This window comes from Balaenoptera borealis (assembly GCF_965194805.1).
Source record: "Balaenoptera borealis genome assembly, chromosome: 12".
NCBI classification, from domain to species: domain Eukaryota; kingdom Metazoa; phylum Chordata; class Mammalia; order Artiodactyla; family Balaenopteridae; genus Balaenoptera; species Balaenoptera borealis.
This window is the reverse complement of record NC_138869.1, coordinates 97,768,896-97,790,719: the sequence shown is the minus strand read 5'-3', so window position 1 is coordinate 97,790,719 and position 21,824 is coordinate 97,768,896. Positions and strand designations below refer to the sequence as shown.

Below are 21,824 nucleotides of genomic sequence, written 5' to 3'. Positions count from 1 at the left end.
AGAAATGAGGTAGGACTTAAATGTTTATTGGTTTTACCTAAATTGCCCCCCTTTTCCATTCTTCTGTTGCCCAGAGCATGAAAGCGCTGTGCGTTCTATTTTCAGCTTGTGATAATGTCTTGATGTTGGGGGATGAAAGAGTCGATGTGATGGCGAGGATCCGTGGGCTGGAGTCCCAGTTAAATTGGTAGCACATGGCTTCCACCTGCAGTAGCTCCCTGCCACCAGGACAGGGTACTTGACACATGCCACGTGACTCCTTTCCAAACTGATGATCCCGAGTGGCCAAGGCTACCACCTTTGATAGGTGCCAGACGGGCAGTCAACCTGGTTTCTTAATAGTTTGAAAATGACGAAACACTTGGTATTGCTCTGTAAAGATCTCATTCCCGTGTATTTAGGAGGGTTTAGTGGGTGACGGGGAAACAGTCTCACTAGTAAGCCTGATTCTTGTGGTGTGGTTTTTGTCTGACATTCCATTCCATTCGCTCTGCAGCCTTTTCACTGGGACTTGTAGTTGGTTACAATTTTTTGAGGGGGGTTTATTTGATATATTTACTTATATACATCACACCTTATTCCGAAAAGGATTTAAGGCCATAATGAGCAGTCATCCTGGGAGCAAACAATTTTTGCTTTGATCCGACTGAAGTTCACTCTCTAAATCCCCAAAGTGACAACCACATTAAAATATGGGCAGCGAACACTTGTCCTCAACCCACCAGTGTTTGGGCTGAGTAGCTTTTTGTTTTAGCCCTGCAAACTTGACCTAAAACTTTAGTTAAAGGCAAGGTTTGTCAAGTAATATTGGTATTGACACCCTGAGAGAACTTTTAATGTGGAAGAATTTTAAAGATGCATGAAAGTAATCCCCGGTGGTGATCACATCCTTGAATGGCAGAGATCAGATTTCTATTTAAATGCCAATGCAGTTTAATACCACCTTTTTCCACCATGCAGGGGGCCAGGGAGGGTCTGGATTTAATAAATGAACTTCTTTGGGGGAAGCGATTGGTACGTGTGACTGCATGATCCAGCATTCTGTGTTTTTAAAAATGTTTGCAAATACTCATTCTGTACCATAATCCTCAAAACTGCTGTTAGGATTCCAAACCATTGTGGTTTAAACTTCGCTGGAATCTGAAAGGTGGCTGACAGTGAAAGGAAATCTCCTTAAGTGAAGAACACATTTGACTTGCCTGATTGTCCCGGGCTCTGGGCTCTGGGCATATCTGAGCCACAGGCCTAGTCTCCTGGTGGAAAAGGTTGGGGAGTACTTGTTTCTTTCTCCTGGACTGCCCCCGACCCCAGGTCAATATAAACACCATCATTTAGTCCTGCAGAGACTCCTGATACAAATATAGACTTGTAGAGCCCTGAGAAGCACACTGTTTTGTACTCGTGATAAATCAAAACTCTAATGATGCTATAAAAATGGGTTTTCTTTTGGCTCTGGTAAGCTAGGAAGCTCTGGGAGGTGGGGAGGACGACGGGTCTGACTTGGAAATATCTGAAGCTGAAAAGTGGCGTTTTTTCTTTTCTTCTAATTCTGCTCCCTGCTGCAATTACATGGAGCTGCTACCCCAGCGCTGACATGGCCCCAATGAAACACATTTTCTACTCTGGAACTAGCCTTTTCCCTTTCCATCTAACATGAGACTTGCTGAAGTTGTCATGTTATTTCCTTCCAGAATTCTTTGGAGCAGTAGGCAAAGCCTCTTGGGAGTATAAATAATGATAATTATAAAGAACAGTCAGTTTACCAAGGAAGACCATTATCTTTTTCTTTTTTAAAAAAATAAATTTATTTATCTTTGGCTGCGTTGGGTCTTCGTTGCTGAGTGCGGGCTTTCTCTGGTTGCGGCGAGCGGGGGCTACTCTTCGTTGCAGTGCCGCGGGCTTCTCATTGCGGTGGTTTCTCTGGTTTTGGAGTACGGGCTCTAGAGCACAGGCTTCAGTAGTTGTGGCGCACGGGCTTAGTTGCTCCATGGCATGTGGGATCTCCCCGGACCAGAGCTCGAACCCGTGTCCCCTGCATTGGCAGGCGGGTTCTTAACCACTGCGCCACCAGGGAAGTCCCAGGCCATTATCTTTGATTTGCAAAAGCTTTTACAGCTGAACATTGTTTGCTTACAGTTTAATACAAATGAAGACCTTAATGGCACCTATTGTAAGAGGAGTCCTTTTACTCTGTTTATACACGGAGGAGGTCATCTCAATAAAGAACAGAACACATTGCTCAGTCCTAACTGCTTGTTTCTCCGGACAGGCATTATATACGGTCCAGGGAAGACCTGGGGTGGTGTTTCATGGTTGCTTTTTTCCTAGCATCAACGGCACAGAATCCTCCCTGCTGAGTGTGAAAAGATTTTTAAGGCTGATAAGTGACCAAATGTACTTTTGGAGTTCCTCCTCTAACTGCTTCCTTCCCAATTTACGAATCCAAAGACGGTTTTAAAACGAATTAAAGGGACTTGTCTAAGTAGGCACTGACATTGGATAAATATATTTAAATGGTAGGCTGTCATGCTCTTAATTAAAGCCCACAACATAGCTGCAGGGAAATAGGAAGCCTCCAGTTGCAGTTTTTATTTTTTGGGAGATTAAAGTTACCCCTCATCACACTTTTCAGTCTAACTACAGTGTGTGTGTGTGTGTATATGTGTGTGTATATATATATATATATATATATATATATATATATATATTCTTGGCATACATTGCGGTCCTTGGCTGCTGTATCTTTAGCAAAGTGTCAGCCCCTTTTAGCCCTTTCTTTTTTAAAACTCTCATATCCCCAACTTATTCCAGTTCCTTTGGCAGTTCTTCAACTCTGTTTCTTTTGGCGTTCTACTGGTGGTTCAAGACAGAAAGGCACCCTAGGCATCTCAGTCTTCCCTGAGTGATCTTGGATGTAAATGTGATTTTTTTTTTTTTCCTCGCTTAACAGTTCGGTGGTTTTTAGTATATTTGGAGTTGTGCAATAACACCGCGATCAATTTTAGAACCTTTTCATCACCCCAAAAAGAAACTCTATACCCATTGGCAGTCACTCCACATCTCACCCCAGTTTTTCTAGTCTTTGGCAACGACTAATCTACTTTCTGTCTCTATGAATTTGCCTATTCTGTACATTTGATGTAAATAGAATCATACAATATGTGGCCTTTTGTGACTGGCTTCTTGCACTTGGCATAGTGTTTTCAAGGTTCCTTCATGTTGTAGTGTGTATCTGGACTCAGTTCCTTTTTATGGCTGAATAATACTTCATTGGATGGACCTACACCACATTTTGCTCATCCATTCATCAGCTGATGGACATTTGGGTTGTTTCCACCTTTTGGCTCTTGTACATAATGCTTCTGCGAACATTTGTGTGCAAGTCTCTGTGGGGATGCTGCTTGCATTTCTCTTGGAATACCTCAAGCTAGACCGTCTTGCCCATCTAGGTGATTACTGCTGATACATTTATTTACTGCTCTTTCACCTGTGAAGCTGTTCCTCTTAGCCTGTGTCCCAGAGCCTCCTGTGTTCTGTTCAGCAGAGGGCTGCCTGGGACTGTCTCCTGCTGGGGCAGCTGCCTTGCCTTGGGGTGGTGGGGTTCTCACTTTCCTCTCTGTCTGACTGCTACTCTTCACTGTTTGTGGGTGGCCAGCAGTGGTCTTATGTCCTCTCCCCCTTTTCTTTGCAAGCTCTAAACACTTGCTTAGGCGTGAGAAAGTGATGGGGCTTGGAATTTCATCACGGGATGATTGGCTTTTTGTGGGTGCTCAGGTGTTTGGGTTGTCGTTCTGGGCCTTCAGGTGCATCTCTGCAAAGCATTTACCACGTAGTTTTGGGAGGAGCCAGGGGTTTAAAAACCCTGGCTCCTCTCTGGGAGCAGAGAATGATCGAGGGGTTGTTTTCCTGTCTCATGTTTGGTTTTTGACTCTGTCGTGGTTACTGATGTTGACGTGCTTTGGCTAAAGCCTACGGGGAAGAGAACCACTGTCTACCTAGAAATTCGCCTGATTTTCTTGCTCCTTCCAAGCCGCCTTTTACCTAAACGAAAAATGCATAAAAATCAAAAAAGGGCCTCATAACAAACTCCTTTAAGAAATGGGTGTTCTTTTAAGGAAGAGGGATGGTGCCATGTTTTCTGTGGCTATTTCCAGATTTATTTTTCCCAAGTTGGTGTGAAATTGTTGAGATGAGATCAGTCTCCTACTTGAGTAGAGCACTTTTTGCTCATTTTCAAGTGTTCGTAGAAAGTATGAGGCGATAGAAGAGAGTTGGAATGGTGGGGGTGGAAAAAAGCCCCATGACCAAGGGTGCTGGAGGCCTTTGGAGACTTGGACATTGTGGGTTCTGGTTCTCTGGGAGTGACGACTCGGTGTGGGTGTCCCTGCCTTTCCTCGAGGTTCCTGGTAATAGGAAGCCAAAGGCTAGTGTGTTAGTGTTTGGGGATCTTATTTATTACCTACTGCTCAAGTTCAGTGTCAAAAAGATTCGTTAATAAGGGGATTAATCACGTTTTTCCACCACCCCCCGGTTTTTCTGGTACAGCTCTCGGTTCCAGATTGACTCTTGTGTCATTGATTTGCCTTACCTAAAGGGCAGACGGCTGTATTCACTATTTTCTCTGTAGTGGCTAACTAACCAAGGATTTGCAAGGTAAGATACCCACCTCAATTTAGAAGGTGGTAGGTGTGAGTGAGTGAGTGAGTGTATATGTGCGTGAATATCTAAGAAGGAGTTGCTATTTTAAACTTTGCATTGTTTAACTGGAAATCTGTGTTCTCTTCTGCCAGGCTGCCTTTGTGCAGTGTTACCTATAACCTACACACATACTTGTGCCATTTCAAAAGCAAATGCCACATCCCTCCTACTAAAATTGCTTATTAGAGCTAATTTTACGAATTGAGTTAGAACTGCCCTATAATGTAATGCAGAATATTTCCCAATAATGCCTAGGTTAACAATGATAGTCTTGCTGTATTGTGCAAAAAAGGCTTCTGTTCAGACCCAGCTGGGTTTCAGGCTTAATTCATTGCTCTATGGTGGGATCACCACAGCTGCTGTGGGGCCTTTACAAATGCAAAAAAGCTGTCAGTGTTTGTTTCATCAGCTGCATAAGTGATGAGGCCAAGTTGAGGAATCCATTCCAGTGCGCTGTGTGCAGGCTGTAGCCATTATTGTTTACAGAATTAGTGTGTTGGAGCTTTAAAATAGTTGGCACATCGACCGCCCTTTAAAAGCACAAGACTAAGGGACAGGACCAGTTGGTTGTACTTGTAATGTTGGCCGGATCCAACCCAGCCCTTGTCTTTGACAGTTGCTTGCCCCCGTCTGTGCTGTGGGACTGACTGACCCTCTTTTGGACAAGGCAGGGGTGCTGAATTCGTGTCCCTTTCGTTCTGCATCTCAGACTTAGGTTTGCGATCTTCTTCTTCTTCTTCTTTTTTTTTTTTGTTAGAGTTTTTCTTGTTATTTTAGAGTCCCATAATTGTAATTGAATTTTAAAGCCTTAATAATCCTCCTAGCTCCAAAGAGGTATAGGACTGTCAGCTGGGACTTCAGATATCTGTGCAATAATGTTCCAGATCCAGCTCTATGGGGTTTATTTTGTGAAGTGATATCGCTTTGGGAATTGTCCTCAAGTCTCCCTGTGGATACAGAAGTGAAGCCGACTTCTTGGCTACAGAAGGAGCCACTGGATAGGTCACTTTCCAGCCAGTTAGGGGGTATCCCTGCAGGGTTCCTCAGTGGATGCTGACCCCCTTCCCTAGGGACCTGGTGTAGCCATGGCGGCACGTCCAGTCCCTTTTGGGACCTGCGTCCATGGTGTGTCACAGGATAGTGTAGAATTGTCCCTTTCATTTTAACCTGATTGATTTTCAGCCCCCTTCTCAGCTCGGGTCTGTCTGAAAGTCATGCCTCATGGAATCGGAGGGCACTGGTGGTAGCCAGTCTGTACAGGTTTTAAAAGAAAGAGGAGCTTGTCAGGTCTCTTAGCCAACGGGGATGAATAATGGTGCTTCCTTCCTCCCAGCTGGAAAGGTCCCAAAGTGCTCTCCCATGTTCATAAAAAAAGATGGCACGAGGCTCAGGGTCTCCAAATTAAAGGTCAGTACTGATCAGCTTTATCTCAAATAACTGTCACATATGCTCTCCCTAATTCCTTTATGTCTCTACGTTTTACCCTACAGAGTGTCTGGAGCCCAAGAGGACAAATGGGTCCGATGAATCCCGTGTGGTATTTGTGCTGATTAAGCAGAGTTTGGGGATCCTGGTATGTCCTCCCTTGAAAAGAGCTCTCTTGAAGGGAGAGGATGGTCTTGGACAAGCATATTTTAACTCTTAACAGTGAACTTGCATACAAAGTCAAACATCAGTCTAGATTTTTTACTTTCTTCCTACAGCCCCTCCCAGCGACCGTGACACTCAGCCTGGAACGGTAGTAATGAAAAGGAAAATAGCAAACAGTGAGTGCCACATCCTCTGCCCCTGGGGGAAAAAACTACCTCTTAGGGCCTCAGAAGGAAACGGCAGTTTCCTGGGCCTCGCTCTCCACCCAGAGCGCTTGGCTGCCCTTCAGGAACCGCGTTGCCTCACCTGTTTCTCCTGGCTGCGGTGTGTGTCGTATACTTTGGCTTTAGGAGTCCCTTATCAGTGACAAGCTTTTATTGTCATTATGAGGCAGAAACGTGTTTTTGTGTTAGCTTATATGGAAGTACTGCACTGTCTGTTTTAAAACAACTTTGTGAGTACATAATCTGACGGAGCACATGTGTTTGTGTGTGTCTTTGTGAACATCTCACCACTCCTGGAGACCTCAGTTGCCTCCATCCTAGGAAACTGCTCTAAATACCACCCTGCCATGTACTAGCTGAGTGCCCTGGGAGATCACTGGACCTCCTCTGAGAGCCATCCTCAGTGTTCTGCACTGTAAAATGGGATGCAGGTGCCTCCATGAGGGAAGACGACGTGTTCTGTTAGGTGTAACTGCGCTCCCTTCTGCCCGCATGTCAGTGTCGCTCCCTTACAGCTGCTTGGTGGAGGGTTTGGACTAATACTGACGTACTGCAACTTGCCGGATGGCAGATGATTAGTTAAATTGTTCTCCTTTGGCTGTGGGGAGAGGTGGTGAGCTCAGCACAGAGCCTGAGCTTCCTGGAGTGTCATTCGCCTGACCTCAGCGCCCTCCGCCCAACCAAAAACATAATCTTAGGCGAGCAGCTCACTAGCATCAGACGTAGCATTCACTGCCTTTCCTTTTCCCAGGTAGAGGTTCAGAGATCTGTTTGAGGGGAAGCAAAAGGCCTGGGGATGCCAGCGAGTGGGAAGGGAGCGTCTGAATCCTAACCAGCTGATGTAAATGGCTTCAGGTGCCGAGGAGGGAACGCCCGCTCCCTGGCAGGGCGTCAGTTGTGAAATAGTCCAGGTAGAACGTTGTTGTTAGAATCAGGTTTCAAACGATAGTAAAAATGTGGACGGACCCGAATACTCAGAATGGAGTGTGCCGATTCTGGTGAGTTTTCTGGTTGGTTGTTTCAACCCCCTGCTGTTGAAAGTCTTTATGGGAGGATATTTCGTTGGCTCTCCTGCCTTTGGAAGTCTGCTGTGATGTAGGAAGGAGATTTCACCCTGGTTTCATTACTGAGGACCTCACGGGGCCTCCTGGCTGTTGGCCTGACAGTTCTTTGTTACCGTGCGTCCGTCTGGATGGGATCAGAGGTTGCTGGGCTGTGTGTTTTACCTACGTTCCGAGGATGTGGCCGTGTTACGTGGGGCCCTGGAAATAAGCTCCATTCATCCGAGGGTTCAAATGAGGAAAGTGGTTCCGTGGAATGCACATGCACATGGCCCCCAGAGTGCTGCTGGGTCACGACTCCTGTGCCTTAGCCCCAGAGCGACAGAGGGGGGATTAGTCATGTATACTCTGGCCACAGTACAAATGGGGGGGATATGGACTCCTCCCCACCCCAGAGGGTGGATGGCTGGTGGATGGAAGTGAAAGCTTTGCTTATGAAACTATCTGCTCACTGGACCTTGTGCTGAGGGGCGGTGCCGCCACTCTTTCCCTCTCTGGACCCACCCCTTGATGCAGAAATTTCAACCAAAACCTCCAGACCTTCTAGGGTGACATATTTGACCAGAATTAGCATTTTGAAAGGGCACAGCTAGGGTTTCCTACATAAGCGCTTTAGCAGCACAACCAAAAAAGCTCATCAGCTTTGAGCTCTGATTGTTGTTGACCGTGGTTATCTTGCTGCTGCTGATAGAAACGAAAAAGTTCATTTGCCAAAGGGCCTGTCCGTTTCCTTGCCAGGAGTGCAGCTTAACTCTGGGCTTCCTCTGGTCGGAGGAAAATGGTCGCTTCCTCCCTGTTCTCCTTCTTTCCATTTATCCAGTTGTGGCAGGACTGCTGGGGGAGGCCTGGGGAGAAAGGGGTGAAAGAAAGAAAACAGCTAAAAAGTGGTTGTGCAGAATGTGTCTGGAAAGGCCGGTGGCTTTAGAAAGGGGGTAAAGTGGGAGGGGGTGACAGTCGCTGAAGCATGACAAGCCTTCAGAGGCCCCTGGGACTTAAAAACAAAAAAGGGAGCTTTCCTGCAGATCTTTCACACGCACACGTCTTCCTCTCCTGTGTCCATTCCCCCCTGCTGGTTTGTAAATCTCCCAGTTGGACATTTTTAACATGGGAGTGCTTCGTCCTGTGCTTCAGTTGGCAGGATGCTCACACGGCAGCTGCAAAGAATTTGCTTCTCCTTTTCACAGCATCTCTCAGTGAAAAGCATTAGTGGGGCTACAAAACAAAATAAAAACTTGAGGGGTTTTCAGAAGTGGAAGCCAAGTTTAATTAAAGTCAAGGAAGTCGGGGCTATATAACTCTTTTGTTAAGTCTCTTCAAGTCAGGCGTGTGCCCGTGGCCGGCAAGGAGGAAAGCGCCGGCTGGCTGCCCCCAGTTGGGAAGTTGGAGGCCTCCGTGTCTGGTCTGTGCTTGGGGAGCATCCTAGAGTTTATTGGAAGATGTGCTGAGCCGTCACCTCTTGTTGCCCCTTTATTAGGTGCTTGCCTCCTTCTCATTGGAGGAGGAAAACCCTGAAGTGGCTTCCGTCTCCTCACACCCCTGCTTCCACCCCCAACCCTAGACCAAGCCCCTGGACTGTAAAACTTCTTATAAAAAGTGAAGTTGCTGACTTGATAACTGCCTTCTCACGTTGGCTTTTTAATCTTTCAGTGTACTTTGGAGGTAGTCCTGAGCATTTTCTTGGGTGATGGGTCATTTGCTTGGTCTTGGAGATGTTGCACAGGTTCACAGACGCGTACATTTGCGAGTCCCTTGGGGAGGAAACCCTTCCTGTTATGCAGGCGGTCTGTATGTGTGACTGCAGGGACCGGAGCCCAGGCAGGGTCCAGGAGTGAGCTGTGGTCCAGTCAGGCCTGGATTGTCAACAGGAAGGAAACTGAGAATTTACCTCACAGGTTGAAGAGAGGTACATTTAATATTTGGTGACAGGGCCTTAAATTGAGTTTTGCCAGGAGACTGTTTAGCTTTATTCCTGAGTAGTCACAGAAATTGTGTAATTGTGTGTGTTTTTATAAAAAAAATTTTTTTTTTTTTTTTAAGACACAAGGTATTGGTGCACCCAGCTAGCTCAGTCAGTAGAGCATTGAGACTCTTAAAGACAAGGAATTCTGTACAGATTGTTTCACACTGTTGAAACACACTGTTTCATACTTTTGTAGATTCTAGCACTTCTTTTCTTCCGACTGAGGAAACGATTTACTCAGGATCTTTCTTGGGTGTTTTCGTGTATTTGATCCTAACCATTTATTAGGTAGGCTGACAGTCTTCTCTCATTTCATTGGTATAGAATTGGTGCTTTAAGAAGCTTAACGGTTTCAAGTGCTGTCAGGCTGACGTGTCCTGGGGCCTGGAACTTGAAACCGTACTTTTGGACTTGACAGTGAGTGTGTTGTAGAGGTGCTGAGCTCTGGTTTGGGTTTATGCTCTCTGCCTTGGAAAAGCGGTGGAACTTCGTACAGTTAAGTTTTCCTTAGCTGAGAAGTCGTAATGTGTGATGGGAACATTCTGATTTCTGTCTTCCTAGACATTTGTAGCCCGACGTCCCTTTCACTTTATTCAACTTTAATTCTACAAGTATTTATTATCTTCTGTGTGTTATTTGTCCAGTTATGTATTTTATACTCTCATGGTGGGGAAGGACGTGGGAGGGAGTCCAGGATTGAGACCAAATAAAGCTCCGAGAGGTTTTCGGCCACTGCACGCTGATCACACAAGGGAGCTTCTCGTTCGGCAGGTCTGCGGTGGGGTTTGAGATGCTGCGTTTCTCGAAGGCTCTCAGCGGATGGTCCTGTGTCCTCGCAAGGGTTTAGGACAGCTTTGATTTTGTGGGTAGTTTGTGCAGTGGTTCTCATTTTTTTCATGTCTCTGTCTCAACCAGAGCAGCTCTTTGTGCACTGGGGAGTTCTCATCAGATCTCTTCTACCAAAAAAAGTTTAAAAAACTCACTTTAGGGGATCCAGCTTGCTGAAGCAGCAGGGACTGAAGACCACATTCGTCATTCTCCCCCAATTGAAAGATGTTTAAAAACAGTTATGGGATTGTAAAGCCTCATAAGCATTGCTTCAAACAGCCTCTTTTGGCCCAATGTCCTATACGCTCTCCTTTCTGAGGACCGTTCTTTAATTTTTATTCTGGAAGGAAGCCTGGTGTTTCCTTAAAGACTAGTTATTATAATGCACTGTCTGTATAATGTTATGTGTTTCCCCAAACTCTGTCATGTCTCATTTGGTAAACACAGAGCAGTCTCAGGGATTTCTGTGTAGGGCCCTTGCTGTTTTGCTGGTTTCTATCCAGAACTCATCTTGAAAGCTTATATGTCTTTTAAAAAAGAAGCTCTCTATTGGATGGTAGCTACTATGGATTTGTACCTACTTAAATGTTTTATGAAACAGTGTTTTATCTATTCACACCTTACCATAGCCCTGTGAAGTGGCTGTTTTTCCCCAAATTGCAGTAGAGGCAACAAGGCAGGGGAAAGTGGCCAGGGTCGGCCTCCCCTGCCCCCATCCCCAGGGGAGATTTGAATTCTGCTCTTGTTTCGCTTTGAAGGCTGCGCTTGTCTCCTCCTGGGCGGGCACTGTTGCCTGCTTGTGAGGCAGCCGAGCCGTGGGTTTCAATTCTGACTCTTGTCATTTGCTTAATCTCTCTGTGTCTCAGTTTTTTTGTAATCTGTAAAATGGGGGTCATAAGTAGTATATAGTATGTGTATGTCATTTAATTTTGAATGTCTGGCCATTGTACTTTTTTTTTTTTTTATAACTACGTTATTATTGCTGCCACGCCGTCACTGAATTCATAAGCCTAGCTCCTACCGCCCCCCAACCCCCCCCCCCCCGGTAGTTCTTAAAATCATTCTCTCAAGTGTTAAAAGAAGAATTTTAATGATTTTTCGCTCAGGTTAAAAGGTATGATACTGCATTAGGATTTATTATGTATTTTATCAGTATATGAAACAAAACCTAGTAAGTGGCTACTTACAGAGAAGGAAGTTGGACGATTCACGGTTGGTGTTTACTAGATTTTGTGGGTCTTCATTTGTTACTTGCTCCATTTCCCTGTATGTGTGTGTAGGGGGGTGGGGGGAGTTCCTTCTGCCTGGAAACATTGCAGTTTCCTCGTATTAAGAGTAACTGCATTTCCTGGTCTCCACCACACTCATGTTCACTTGTCATCTTGACTTTTAAGAAATATTTTTAATTTGCTAACAATATTGAATGCACATAGTGAGTTCACTGTAAACATATGCTGAATTGAATAATGAAATGATTAAAGGTTTTAAATGGGATGTGTTTATAATCTTTTCTTCTACAATTATTTATCCCCACCGGTGTCTCCCCTGGGACCAGCTCTTAGTTATAAAAGTAAGGAAGTGATCTTCACATAATGGTTGTGTTCTTTAAAAAATTGTTTTTAAGGATTTTTTTTCGAAGCATGATTTTTTTTTTTTCCCCAGCAGTAATGTAAATTAGTAGGACCCTGGTTTTGAATTCCGAAAGATCAATTTCATTCTTGTGGGACTACTCACTGAAGAACTTACTGTTTCATTTTCCCTCCCTTTTTGTATCTCTTTCAAAATATTTATATCTTTTTCCTTCTCTATCTTTTAAAAATATTTTTAGACGTGAAATTTTTAATTTTTTATTCTTTATTTTTGGCAGCGTTGGGTCTTTGCCGTGCGCGGGCTTTCTCTAGTCGTGGTGAGCAGGGACTACTCTTCGTTGTGGTGCGCGGGCTTCTCATTGCGGTGGCTTCTCTTGTTGCAGAGCACGGGCCCTAGGTGCGTGGGCTTCAGTAGTTGTGGCGCACGGGCTGAGTAGTTGTGGCGCACGGGCTTAGTTGCTCTGTGGCATGTGGGATCTTCCCGGACCAGGGCTCGAACCTGTGTCCCCTGCATTGGCAGGCAGATTCTTAACCACTGTGCCACCAGGGAAGCCCTGAAATATTTATTTATTTATTTATTTATTTACATTTTATGAGAATTTCAGGGATGTCCTTACTGTTTTGCATGTTTCTTTAAAAGTGAATGAAGAAGCAGGTGCATTGTTTTTTTTGTTTGTTTTTGTTTTGGTCAACTAGAGAATTTCGTGATTCTGTTTTACGTTCACAGAAAAGCTAAAGGTTTCTATGTGTTATCTAGTATTTTGTTCTGAAGAAACGTGTGCTATTTGTAAAACAGGAAATGTGTGGGAAAAGGGCAGTTCAGCAGCCAGTTGGGATCTGAGATCCAAATTAATTTGCCTTCATTCAGGTAACTTTAACACAGCCTGGTACTGATCTTTCCACAGTGGTTTATTACACAGCAGCCCAGGACGGGAGAGGGAGATTTTAGAACTTGCGTCTTTATGTGTGAAAGCAGGTAATTTAGTAGACCAGAGCCAGCAATTCTGTTGCTTCACTATTGATTCTGGATTTTTTTTCTCTTCATGGCGATGCTTGGCATCTTTAGTCTTCGTAGGGTCTAAGAAGGAGATTTTTAGAGGTTTCCGCTCTTCCTTTCCTATTTTTTTCCCATTCCCTGATTGCATCAGTGGGACTCTTAAAAAGCTATTGACAGTCTGATGGTCTAAAGCTCCACCTGCAGTTGGAAGCTGGTTGTCCTTCTGGAATGTTCTTTCCACAGGAGGCTGCTGGTACTAGTCTCTGGGCCATAGTAGGTTTTGGTTAGGCCTTTGACTTATGGTCTCTGGAGAGCCCACCAGACTGCAAGAGCCTTTCTGGCTTCCCAGTTTGTGTGATAGGATTAAAAGTGGGTTTTGCTGGGTTACCTGGGGCTCTGTGACTTGAGGTCACAGCTTCTGGGTCACGGGAGCAGCAGGAGGTGCGCAGGCAGCAGAAAGAGCTGTCGGGTCTCCCTTGTGAAGACATGTCTGGGCTGAGGATCCAAGAACGGAGAAGCACAGTGCAAGGAGCAGCACAAACGCTAGCCCTTGGGGGTCAGAGGCAAAGACAAGAACAAGCTGGAAAACTTTGTCCTGACCTAGAAAGAGGTCATATAGACAGGCCTTTGGATCTTTGGCGTTTCCTTTCTTTTCTTTCAAAAGGCCGAGTGCACAGCTGAATCGGAAAATTTCTTACATCCACAGCTTCTTCATTAGATACTGATACCGGTTAATTCAAAATCACTTGTAATTGGAAGCAGCTGCTGTTTCCCAGCTGACTAGGTGTTGGAGTCAGATGCTTTGAATTAGCTGGACTTGGATTATTCATATTTTAATTAAAGTCCATTTTATCTCTCCCCTCCTCCCCCCAGTCTCTTGTCTCTCCAATGGCCAGGATTTTATGGTAACACATTTGAAATTACAAGAGCATCCCAGTAGAAAGGCATAATGTAAGTTCAAGGACTTGCAGTTGATTATGGTCTTGTATTATTAAATAGCGAACTTAACTGCATTGCAATTCCCTTCTCTCACTCTCTGAACCTTGCTTCTGTAGTGGGGAAATTCCATTCCATGTAGAGAAGTTGAGACTTTTGTCCCCTTTCCTCCTCTTGGGATACAGACGTATTAGCTTAATTGCTTGTGTCACTGCTATGGGGAAGGTGCTGCATGAAATGGGACAGGCAATTTTCTGGTACTTTTCATCTAATGGGGTTTGCAAATTAAGCCACGAATAGTGGGGCTTTGGGGCAGTTGGGGATATTTTCTTATAAGAAGAAAAGTTAATGAGTGCAATGGTGAGGCTGTTGAGTGCTTCTTTATAGATACAGAATGTTCAATTTTGAGAAAAAAAGGTACTGGAAAAATTGCTTTGCATTTCTCTCTCCATTGGTGCTAATGAGGAGAAGAGGCAGTGCTGGAGGGAAGGAGGTAAACGGATGTTGCCTTCCTTTCCCTGTTTAAGGTGACTAACTTTTGACTTGATAAATGCCCTAGTTAATTGAATTTTGTTTTGGTCCCTCTCCTCCCCTTGAATGTCCGGTTTTAGCTAAGTCTCAGAAGAACCAGGGCAGTGCAGACGCATTCAATTTTGCGTACCTGTTACAATGCTTAAGCATTCTGTGCGGCCTCAGGAACCTTTAAAAGGGCATAAGAGAGATGATTACTGTCCAAAAGGAGTTTAAAGTGTCCCTGGAGAGAGGAAGCATGTATCTGTCAGTGCCTTTAGGGAACTGTGTAAATCACTTTCGGTGCATCCCATAGGATCTGGCTCACCTTCTCCCGAGCGCTGGGAGAGCTGAAGGAGGAGGACTTCTAGGGCGATTGGCTGTTTCGAGGTAGAAGGTCACCCCTGAAGCAATGCAAGAGTCCACCCAGCCTAGTCCTTCCATTTCCCTGTCTTTGCAGAGGTTGCCTGAGGATGTCCACCTAGTTGTCAGCCCCTTGACTGGAGACTCCACATCTGTCTAGCATTTTCTCCTCTTCCTGTCCTGCATTGGGGCAGAGATCTGGGGCCCTGTGGAATGAAGCAAGGGATTTTGTTGGGCCATGTACACGGTCGGGGACTGGGACAGATGGGCTGGGGTGTCACTTTAAGGAGTAGTCCTTGTGTGTTTCATCCATGCCACCTGACATCTCCAGTGACTATTCAACATAAAGTTGCTATGCTAGTTTCTTGATAACAGGCCTGTCGCAATTTGATTGTTTTTGGACTTTCATCACAAGGCCATCAGCAGGCAAGCCCTAGGTATGCTTTAAGGAAGAGGGAACACATCTGACAAAGCAAACATCTTAGTACCATGTATTTCATTAGAAAGCTACAGTCCCTTCAGATTTACCGTCTTCATGAATGGGTGCTTAGTGAGAGGTCTTTGTGGAATTCTCTCCACGGTAGTAAACACCACACTTTTGAGTGCCTGGCCTGCTAAATAACAGATTTAAACGTAAAGTGTGTAAACTAAATGTATATATTCTCACATACCTCTGCAAAGCAGAGTTTATTCTCTTATTTTTACTGATTTAAGAGTCTCAGCTTTTGAGAGAGAAGAGGCTGAAGCAGTGTGGGGTGTAGGCGGAGCTGGAGTTGAGTCCACTTTTCTCCATTGTGTAGATTTCAGTAATGATATTTCTGTACCCCAAGGTGTCTAGGCTTACAGATTTTGACCCTTCTCTCTCCTGGGTAAAGGTCTTCAGGGTTGTCGGCCAGCCCCTTTTTCAGGGTACTCAAATGAAAAGAGGAACCAGTAGTTAAACTGAAATCTCTAATCAAGGTCCAGCAGACCTCATTTTGCATTTTAAGGTAACTCTTGAACATAACAACTTAATAAGGTAAAATTATGATTTTTATAAATTGAGTAGCTATTACTGAAGCATTACACTTATATCTATTTCAAGAAGAAAAACAGGAAGAATGTATACTATATAGCTTACTAACATATAAACAAGGATTCCATCTAGTTAGAAATGCTTGGGGAAATTTCCGGAGAAAGTTGGCAAGAACAGTATGGATAAATGGAGAGAAAGCAGAAACAGCTTTTTTTGGGGAGAGAGCACACCGGCGGTGCATGCTGTAGAAGGTGCAAGGAAAAAGTTAACCCTGGTAAGAAGTATGCCCTCAGGAAGACCAGTGTGGCTGACATAATTACGGAAGGTGCAGGAGAGGAAGGGCCCACACCCACAGGAGGGAGCTGATGTGTGAGGAGGGGCTGGGGCAGAGGTTACCCAGCTGTCATATAAACTCACTGCAGAGCCCCAGATTGGTGGATGCTGGTGGCTACTGGGGGATGGCGCCAGCACCCCAGGCCTAGTCTCGCCTCGGCTGCTGAGTTTCTCATTTCGTCTGAGGTTTTCCCCTGATAGGACTGAACCCACATTTGCAGAGGGGTGGGGGAAGGGAGGGGGGAAGGTTTAAAGGAAGGTGGGGAGGAAGAGAAGGGAGGGGGAGGGATTGAACTTCAATGTTTCTCAACTCAAGGAGCAGGAAAGCGAGATTCTCAGAGTATAAAGAAAGAATTCTAATTAGAGGATAAAAAAGAATTGAGAACTAGGAGAAAGACTTTTGGTTTTCAAAACTTGAGTGTGAGGAAGAGTCACCTAAGCCTACCCTATTGATGCCCCCGAGATGCTGGTCCCACCTAGCACTAGGAGAGAAGAACGCAGCTGGGATTAGAACTTAGCCTTGTGGGGTGCTTTTATTTATTGACTTCAGAAAAGGGTTTTTCTTTGTCTTCTCACAGCAAAGTGTACAGGAGGCCACGTTGGGGGTGTGTGCACGCGCGTGCGTGTATGTGTGTTCGGGGGTGTGATGGTGAAGGAGGACGCAGAAGAGGGGAAGTGACAGGTGCCCAGACAAAGACAAGAGAAGCTGTAGGGCTGCTGGCTGTCTACCTTAGAAAGCGAAAAATAGTTTACATTTGGAATGGGACTCAGGGAGGAAATGCTTTGAGATTGAATTTGTTTCCCCCTGAGAAAAACTAATTATTATATACCTGTTGCTGATGGATGATAAGCTGCTTTTTTGTCTTTTGCTACTGACTGTAGCTGTGACCCTCATTTTGGTATCTCTCGACTCACATCTATACGAAGTTCTCTGTCACACAGACCTAGGATTTCAGTTGTCTGGTCAGAGGTGTATGCATTTTCAATGTTAATAAATACTAAAATGTCCTCTGAAATAATTGAAGCGCTACACTCCTCCCAGCAACATGTGTCCTTGCTAAAGTTGGTATTGTCAGGTGTTTTGTTTTTTAAAGTGTCATGAGTCTGACTTGTAATGTATATGGATTCATGTGTTGAAGTTCATGGCACACCATGCTTCCTGTTTTCAGTGATACCCTGGGGTCATGAATGTTTGTGTCCAAGTGTATTACTCTTTATCTCCCTTGCTAATTTATAAAAGCCTTTACTGACACCACTTGCATTAAAATTCTGCTGTCACTTCCCTTAGCTCTCCAAGCACAACTTTCTTGTACTTAAATTTATACCATATTTATCTGCACTTGTGTTGATTGGTTAGTGTGGGTGAGGTACTATCTCCTAAGTTCTCTACTGTTGTCACAGTCATCTTTCATGAAAACAAAAAAAGTTACTTTCCTGCTCAAAACTTCCATAGCTCTGCATTGCTTATGGGATAAAATCTAAGCTCGGAAGTGTTACCTAAAACCCTTTGTTGGATCAATCTTATCCCAGTTTCATCTTCTGCAGCATGCCATTCCTGTTCATTTTCTGTCTCTTTCCTGTCAAGGTCATGGTCCTTTAAGGCTCTGGTTGTATTGCACCCTTCTTTCTTCCATTTTGCCACTGGTGACCTTCTACCTTCCCTGAAAGGCCCCTGGGCTCCCGCTGTGTGTTGATACTGCTAATAAACATCTACTATGTGCCAGGCACTTGGCCTTGTTCTTGGGAGGAGCTCGTGAGCAAAGGCAGTGTTGTTGATAGGCAGATACCTCTTGTAGTTCACCTTTGGGTCTACTGGCCTGTGTGGTACGTCTTCAGGTCTACTGGCAGGCAGTCAGTAAATGTTTGTTGTTATCCTCATTTCCACCTTAACCCAAGGCTCCTCCAGATAAATTTGATTAAAATCTCTTTCCCCAATTTTTTATATTATGAGAAATTTCACATAGAAAATTTGAAGGAACAGGTATGATGAACACCAGGACACTCTTCACCTAGACTCCAAGATGAACATCGTGTGGTGTGTATGTGCATTACCCAGCGTCTACTTTCTTCTTCTCAAGTCTTTGACTTTGGAAAATTTGGTGCTCTTGCTTATCCATTAAAAAAGGACTTTAGTAGTGTAGCACTTTAGAAGTATTAAAAAAAAAAATTCAGTGGGTTTGGTTTTTTTCTGCCAAAGTAAATGTTGGCTCTCGTTCAGCTGTAGTATTGTGGCTTCTCTCAACATGTTCGAGTTAAACCATAGCAGGGCCAAGTTGAGAAATTAGTTTCTCGGTTTTCTCCTTCCAATTTAGAAAAAAAATTAGATTTCAGATCCTCTCGTTCCTATAATCTTCTTCTTGGTTCTTTCGTCCTCCTGCATGAAAAAAAGATAACGAAGAATTGGCTAAGATGTCAGTGGGAGGAATGAATATCCGAATTTACAGGAGATTGTTGGTGGTAATCTTCAAATAGGGTGCTTGAACCTGCATTGAAGGTAGTTCATTTAGTGCAGTTTCTTCTAAGCCATAACATGGGAAGTAAAGGGCCATAACCGTTTGTTTTTTTTTTGTCTGTTTTTGTTTTTTTGTTTTGTTTTTTGTTTTTTGGCCGCACCTTGTGGACTGTGGGATTCTAGTTCGAACCCAGGCCTTTGGCAGTGAGAGCTCAGAGTCCTAACCAGTGGACCATCAGGGAATTCCCAACCCCTTGGTTTTAACGTGAGATCTTTGCTTTTCTGCGATGTATGTGTTACCATTAACCTGGAAATCCAAGTGCTGTCAAGTCATGCCACCATGTAAGTGATAATTCAGTGTTATCATGCATTAGCTGGTATTTGAATGACTGGTTTGTGAGTAGGTTAGAAAGTTTTAAGTGTGTCAGTGTTTGGTTTTTGTAAGTGCAGGAGTGCTGAATGTAAATTGTACTTGGGAGGCCACTTCCAGTTAGTCTGCACAGAGGACTTGGAGGGCAAACGGGCTACAAACCCCCTGTAGTAAGTGACTGATTTGGTCAGGTGACCTGCCCAAGGCATTTTGGGGTTTGCCTCAGATTGTCTGTCTTTCACTCTTCACTGCATTGTGACTCACATGATGCCAAAAGAAAAATAATACGAATACATCATGGTATGCAAAATTCAAATTGATTTTGAATTTAAATTTAATTTTGAATTCAAGGTCAAATTCAGAAGTGTTCAGAGCAAAATGTGAAAACCCCCGTGTCCCTTATGCATTCGTACTCAATACACTTTCTGTACATTTACACGCATACTTATGTAGATGTGTGTATATATAGGCTTCTTTCCCCCTTTTTCTTCTTTTTGGCTTGTTTTATATAAATGGAATCATGGGTCATGTTGTGTGATCTAGCCTTTTCTCACTTAAGTATGTCTTGTAGATCTTTCCATGTCATTCTTTTTAGTGCTGTGTAGTATCTGACAGGACCTTATGATTTCCTTCCAAGAAGAGTGCCTGACATTTAGGGGCACTCAGTAGACATTTAAGTTGTTTTCTCTGTTTTGTTCAGTTAAAATCAAATTTCTTTCCATACATCTTTCACACGCGTGGGCATATTGGCATCAGATTGCATTGGAAGTACTGAGTCCAAGAGTATGTGCTCAGTTTTTATAGTAGGAAGAGATTTTTCTTTTCCTTCCGAAAAGGTTTAACCAATTTATTTGTATTTTCACCAACAGTGTATAGAGTCTTTATTTCCCTTCCTTCTTGCCAACAAGTATTAAAAAACTTCTTTAGTTTTTGCTAATGAATCAAATATGACTCATCATTGTTGTTGGATTTGCATTTCTCTGTATTGAGCATTTTTCATTGGCCATCCATATTTCTTTTGTTCATGACCTCTGCCCTTTTTTTTTTTTTTTAAAGAATCCATGATAAACTTTATCTATATATTTATTTATTTGGCTGTGTAGGGTCTTCGTTGCTGCACGCGGGCTTTCTCTAGTTGCAGCGAGCGGGGGCTGCTCTTTGTTGCAGTGCGCTGGCTTCTCATTGCGGTGGCTTCTCTAGTTGCAGAGCTCGGGCTCTAGGCGTGCAGGCTTCAGTAGTTGTGGCGCACGGGCTCTAGAGTGCAGGCTCCTCAGTAGTTGTGGCACACGGGCTCTAGAGTGCAGGCTCAGTAGTTGTGGCACACGGGCTCTAGAGCACAGGCTCAGCAGTTGTGGCGCATGGGCTTAGTCGCTCCGTGGCATGTGGGATCTTCCTGGACCAGGGCTCGAACCCGTGTCCCCTGCATTGGCAGGCGGATTCGTAACCACTGCGCCACCACGGAAGTCCCTCTGCCTGTTTTTATATTGTTTTATTTTTCCTTTTTCTTACTTTTTGTCAGAGCTCTTTATGTTCTTTATTTATTAAACATATGACAAATATTTTCTCCCAGTCTGTCCTTTATGCTTTAATTGTGTTTAATTGTGCCCTTTATCCTTTAATGGTGTCTTTTTTCTCATATAGAAGTTTAAAATTTTTCTGTAGTTGAGTTTGGTTTTCCTTTACAGGTTTGTGTCTTGCTTAGGAATGCTTTTCTGACTTCAAGAATATTAAAATATTATGTAAGAAATTCTCCTTCTTTTATTATTTCCCATCTGGTTAAATACTACCCTCCAATTTCTTAGTCTTCTCTGTACTCTCACATCAGCCACTAAAATGGTATGAAAACTCAGGTCTCTGGAATCTTCCAGTAATGACTTCTTCTGACAGCCACATTTTATGGATATGTTGGGCTTTATCCCTACTTACATACCCAAAGGCTTAAAATGTACTTTTAAAAGTGTTGGTGTCATGACTATCATTATCCTGTATTAAATAATATATTAATGTTCCCATGGATGTATAAGAAGACAGCCTTGGCCTATGCATCAGTTTCTGGATTCTGAATCCACTTAAATATACATGAAAATCTACATCAATTCTGAGTTTTTTAGTCTTTAAAAAGAAAGGACAAAACAGAGGGTGAGATAAAGGGGTAACATCTATTTTGTACCATTGTGTTATACACATGAAAGGTAGAAAACGGATAAAACTAGGAGACTGCCCCTAAACAAAGTAGCTTTCTTTTGCGGTCAGATTTGCATTGGTAAGAGTCACTTTGAGAACTGGCTCTGAGCTAGGAGACTGCCCCTAAACAAAATAGCTTTCTTTTGCGGTCAGATTTGCATTGGTAAGAGTCACTTTGAGAACTGGCTCTGAGCTGCTTGCCTCTTTCGGTTGTACATATTTGCCATACACAGGTTTCTTTTAAAGGATAGAACTGCTTTAAAAGCTTTTTAGAACAACTGCTTTAGCCTTGGATTTTCTCCCTTAATTTGAGTTTTTCCTGATTTCTTTTGACACTTGCTACTTACTGTTGGTACCATGGATGCGTGTTTAAGTCTGTTTTCATCATGTAATAATAGGGGAAACCAGTTAACTAGGCTATTGCTGTGTAAGGTAAAGCTAAGAAGTCCCTGATTAAGGAACTGGGCCTCTGTGAGAAGTAAAGTGTCATTGCTTTTGTCTGTGAACTTTGAAATTGCTTTTGGTTCCTCAGAGACCCTTTGTTTATTGTCTGCTTCTCTAAGATAGTCCCTAGTAAATGAGGCTAGAAAAGAAGGCAGTGTCTTTGTGTTTCTAACCTTTTGCCTCCATAAAATTCGTATTTCAGTAAAACAATTTGGAGAGTCTTCGGAATCTCTTAATAAAGGAATTTTTGCTGGCATAAAGCATGCATTA

The 21,824-nt window shown here is 43.7% G+C and overlaps 1 protein-coding gene across 9 annotated transcripts in view; it reads left to right on the top strand.

Annotated features, from left to right (window-relative positions):
- Positions 1-21,824, top strand: part of JARID2 (jumonji and AT-rich interaction domain containing 2) — a 243,013-nt gene that overhangs the window by 12,831 nt on the left and 208,358 nt on the right. The window contains exons 2-3 of one of the 9 annotated variants that reach the window (XM_082345421.1): positions 6,189-6,271; positions 6,402-6,464. The exons of the other annotated variants lie outside the window; for them this stretch is intronic. The gene's annotated coding sequence lies outside the window, so the exon portion shown is untranslated. The remainder of the gene's footprint in view (positions 1-6,188; positions 6,272-6,401; positions 6,465-21,824) is intronic. 9 annotated transcript variants of the gene reach the window in all.